The following is a 5,768-nucleotide window of genomic DNA, read 5'->3' on the forward strand; positions in this document are numbered from 1 at the left end:
ATTGAGAATGGTAAACCCCATCTCAATCCCAATTAAAAGTAATTTAAATCCAATCAAATTATATTAAGAGTGATGAGATCCACATGAAAATCCAAGATCTAGAAACTCAAGATGTCCATAACCGGGGACACAGCTAACCATGATTAGTTTGTACACTTTGCAGAGGTTTGTGCACTTTTCCCCACAAGACTCGATCCCCTCCATTGGATTCCATGCACCACATGGCGTTTGAGAAATGGATGACCGAGACACAGTCTTTCAGAAGTATGAACTCTTTACAATGGGTAGACCGTACCACCTACATCCCCTACATTTGCTAGTCTACCACTGAAAGAGGTCACACAACATACTCAACTATTCCAGAGCCCATAATGGCTTGTGGCTGCACACGGAAGTTTCTAGCATGAATAATCTCATGATCCCTTTGAGCTTGGGTGGCAGTCCATAGGAGAATCACACGGTACCCCGGGATTTTCAAAAAATACAGGCAATCACTTGATTCCCCAGGTGCCTCAATCCACCCGGATGTGTGTTAATGTGATGACCCGCAAGTATACGGGATAGTTGTATCCTCTTTCGATAAGTAAGAGTGTCGAACCCAACAAGGAGCTAAAGGTAGAACAAATACTCTCTCAAGTCCTACCGGCCACTGATACGACTCTATGCACGCTTGACGTTCACTTTACCTAGAACAAGTATGAAACTAGAAGTACTTTGTAGGTGTGATAGGATAGGTTTGCAAGATAATAAAGAACACTTAAATAAAGAGTAGGGGATGTTTAGATAAAGATGCAATAAAGTAAATATAGCGAGTGTGGAAAAGTGGTGGTAGGAGACGTGGAATTGTCCCTAGGCAATTGACTATGTTACAGGACCGGTAATCACTATTGCAATTCTATTTGAGGGAGAGGCATAAGCTAACATACTTTCTCTTCTTGGATCATATGCACTTATGATTGGAACTCTAGCAAGCATCCTCAAATACTAAAGATTCATTAAGGTAAAACCCAACCATAGCATTAAAGTATCAAATCCCCTTTATCCCATACGCAACAATCCCCTTACTCTGGTTTGTGTTTCACTCACTCACGCAACCCACTATAAGCGGATCATAAACATATTGCAAACCCTGCAGCGGGAATCCCTCACGCTTGCACGACACAGAGGGCACAATAGGACATCACCAATAAGAAAACATGCAAATTAAACCAACCATAGCAATTCATCAATCCCCGATAGGACAATGGAAATCTACTCAGACATCATAGGATGGCAACACATCATTGGAAAATAATATGAAGCATAAAGCACCATGTTCAAGTAGAGGGTACAGCGGGTTGCGGGAGAGTGGACAGCTGAATATAGAAGGGGGAAGGTGATGGAGACGTTGGTGAAGATGATGGTGGTGTTAGTGAAGATCGCGGTGATGATGATGGCCCCCGGCAGCGCTCCGACGCAACCGGAAGCAAGGGGGAGAGAGGCCCCCTTCTTCTTCATACTTGACCTTCTCCCTAGATGGGAGAAGGGTTTCCCCTCTGGTCCTTGGCTCCCATGGCTTGGGAGGGGCGAGAGCCCCTCCGAGATTGGATCTATCTCTCTGTTTCTGCGTTCTCAGATTCTACCCCTTCACCGCTTCTTAAATATCCGGAGATCCGTAACTCCGATTGGGGTGAATCTTTCACCCAGCTCTTTCTCATAAAATTATCTTTCTTGCGGCAAAAGAAGAGTGTCAACCGCCTTACGGGTGGCACACGAGAGCCCAGGGCGCGCCTGCCTCCCTGGGGCGCGGCCCCCTGTCTCGTGGCCACCCCGGACACTATTTCGCGTCGATTTTACTTCCCAAAAATCATAAATATTCCAAAAAATATCTCTGTCCGTTTTTATCCCGTTAGGACTCCGTTTGATATTGGGTTTCTGCTAAACAAAAAACATGCAACAGACAGGAACTGGCACTGGACACTGGATCAATATGTTAGTCCCAATAAATAGTATAAAAAGTTGCCAAAAGTATATAAAAGTTGAATAATATTGGCATGGAACAATCAAAAATTATAGATACGGCGGAGAGGTATCAGCATCCCCAAGCTTAATTCCTGCTCATCCTCGAGTAGGAAAATGATAAAAAAATAATTTTTTATGTGGAATGCTACGTAGAATAATCTTTATCATATGTCTAATCATGGCATGAATATTAAGACACGAGTGATTCAAGGAAATAGTCTATCATTTGACATAAAAACAATAATACTTCGAGCGTACCAATAAAGCAATCATGTCTTTTCAAAACAACATGGCCAGAGCAAACTTATCCCTACAAAATCATACAGTTTGGCCATGCTTCATTTTCGTCACACAAAATGCCCCCATCATGCACAACCCCGATGATAAGCCAAGCAATTTGTTCATACTTTTTAACGAGCTTCAGCTTTTTCAACCCTCATGCAATACATGAGCGCAAGCCACGGATATAGCACTATAGGTGGAATACAATATAATGATGGAGGTTATGTGGAGAAGACAAAAAAAGAGAAAGTCTCACATCGACGCGGCTAATCAACGGGCTATGGGGATGCCCATCAATTGATGTCAATGTGAGGAGTAGGGATTGCCATGCAACGGATGCACTAAGAGCTATAAGTGTATGAAAGCTCAACAAAACAAACTAAGTGGGTGTGCATCCAACTTGCTTGCTCATGAAGACCTAGGGCATTTGAGGAAGCCCATCGTTGGAATATATACAAGCCAAGTTCTATAATGAAAATTCCCACTAGTATAGGAAAGTGGCAACATAGGAGACAATCTATATGAAGAACATGGTGCTACTTTGAAGCACAAGATATGAGACTCACTACATGAAGAATATGGTGCTACTTTGAAGCACAAGTGTGGAAAAAGAGATAGTAACATTGTCCCTTTTAATTTTTTTTAATTTTTTAATTTTTTATTTTTTTTCTTTGCTCCCCTTTTTGTGGCCTTTCTTTTTTTTATTTTCGGGGGCAATGCTCTAATAATGATGATCATCACACTTTTATTTACTTACAACTCGATATTACAACTCGATACTGGAACAAAGATATGACTCTATATGAATGCTTCCGGCAGTGTACCGGGATGTGCAATGATCTAGCATAGCAATGACATCAAAAAACAGAGAAGCCATGAAAACATCATGCTAGCTATCTTACGATCATGCAAAGCAATATGACAATGAATGCTCAAGTCATGTATATGATGATGATGAAAGTTGCATGGCAATATATCTCGGAATGGCTATGGAAATGCCATGATAGGTAGGTATGGTGGCTGTTTTGAGGAAGATATAAGGAGGCTTATGTGTGATAGAGCGTATCATATCATGGGGTTTGGATGCACTGGCAAAGTTTGCACCAACTCTCGAGGTGAGAAAGGGCAATGCACGGTACCGAAGAGGCTAGCAATGATGGAAAGGTAAAAGTGCGTATAATCCATGGACTCACATTAGTCATAAAGAACTCATATACTTATTGCAAAAGTTTATTAGCCCTCGAAGCAAAGTACTACTACGCATGCCTCTAGGGGGATAGATTGGTAGGAAAAGACCATCGCTCGTCCCCGACCGCCACTCATAAGGAAGACAATCAAAGAAACACCCCATGCTTCAAATTTGTCACATGACGGTTACCATACATGCATGCTACAGGACTTGTGAACCTCAACACAAGTGTCTCTACAATCCACAACTACCCACTAGCATGACTCTAATATCACCATCTTTATGTCGCAAAACTATTTCTAGTAATCAAACATATCATATTCAGCGATCTACATGTTTATGTAGGAATTTATGACTAACCATGTGAATGACCAATTCCTATCATCTCTCTAAAAAGATATAAGTGAAGCAAGAGAGTTTAATTCTTTCTACAAAAGATATGCCCACGCTCTAACAAATATAAGTGAATCAAAAGAGCATTCTACAAATGGAGGTTTTCTATGTGAAGAGAAACAGGCAATCCAGACTTCAAACGATATAAGTGAAGCACATGAAGCATTCTATAAAGCCACACTCAAAAGATATAAGTGAAGTGCAAAGAGAATTATATAAATCAACCAAAGACTATCTCATACCATCATGGTGCATAAAAGAAAAGTGAAAACTAAATGCACAAGACGCACCAAGACTGCACATATCGCATGAACGAAATGAATTCGAAAACATACCGATACTTGTTGAAGAAGGAGGGGATGCCTTCCGGGCATCCCCAAGCTTAGACGCTTGAGTCTCCTTGAATATTTACTTGGGGTTCCTCGAGAATCCCCAAGCTTGAGCTCTTGCCTCTCTTCCTTTTCCTCATATCGAGACATCCTCGATTAGACACTACATCCATACAAAACTTCAACAGAGAACTCGGTAAGATCTGTTAGTATAATAAAGCAAATCACCACTCTAAGTACTATTGCAAACCAATTCATATTTTGTTTTTTCATTGTGTCTACTGTAATATAACTTTTCCATGGCTTAATACACTAATATAAATTTATAGATTCATCAAATCAAGCAAACTATGCATCAAAAACAGAATTTGTCAAAAACAGAATAGTCTGTAGCAATCTGAAAATCCACCATAATTCTGGTACCCCAAAAATTCTACCAAAATTAGGAAAAATCAAAAACGTTGTATATCACGACAGTGCAAAAGGAATCAGAACAAATTGACATTCATGTTAAAAAAGAAAAAATGCGCACTACAGCCAAAGCTTCTGTCCTGCACCGTACAAACCAAGAAGCATTGTAAACATCCTAAAGGCAAACCTTGGCACATTATTTTTATAATATAACGGAATTGTACAAGGGGATAATTATTTTTTATGAAAAGTTTATGTAATCAAGATTCACAAAGTTTCCGTGAGAATGAACAAAGTTCGAGGCTAGCTCCCACTTCAACAATGCTTGTCTCTCTCACTTTCACTTTCCTTTTTGAAATGTTTTTAGGTTCCCCTTTTTTTGTTTTTAAACTATAAGAAAGCACTCAACAGAAATAAATGACTCTCTAAGACTTCCGGGTTGTCTCCCTGGCAGCGCTTTCTTTAAAGCCATTAAGCTAGGCATTAAGTGCTCAAGTAATGGATTCACCTGGACCCCAAGGTATATCAAAGCCAATTTTAATTAACAATGATTTGTAATTTGGTAGTGAGCACAAAGTAACATAAATCATGCAACAACGAAGTCTAACTCTCTTCCTATGCATCAGCATGTCATAAAAGAACAATACATGCACACCAAGTAAAGGCCAATGCAAAGTATAAGCAGTTTCTTGCAATTCTATCGTGTTGGAAACATAGAGAGGTGGAGACATAGTTCCCCCCTCATAATAATTGCAAGTAGGAGCAGCAAGCACATGCATATTACATCTATCAAAATCATCATGTGCAATGGTAAAAGGCAACCCATCAATATAATCCTTAATAAGCACAAACTTCTCCGATAAAGTGTAGTAGGGAGAATTCAAAAAGATAATAGGACTATCATGCGTGGGTGCAATAGAAACAATTTCATGTTTAACATAAGGAACTATAGAAAGTTCATCTCCATAAGCATAATTCATATTGGCATCTTGGCCACAAGCATAGCAAGCATCATCAAAAAGGGATATTTCAAACAAATTCAAGGGATCATAGCAATCATCATATCAATCATCCTTCGGTAAGCACGAAGGGAATGAAATAATGTATGAGTTGAAGAGTTACTCTAATTATAAGGTGGTCACGGGTAGCTAATCCGCTCTTCC

This window comes from Triticum aestivum, chromosome 1B (assembly GCF_018294505.1).
Source record: "Triticum aestivum cultivar Chinese Spring chromosome 1B, IWGSC CS RefSeq v2.1, whole genome shotgun sequence".
Taxonomy (NCBI): Eukaryota; Viridiplantae; Streptophyta; class Magnoliopsida; order Poales; family Poaceae; genus Triticum; species Triticum aestivum.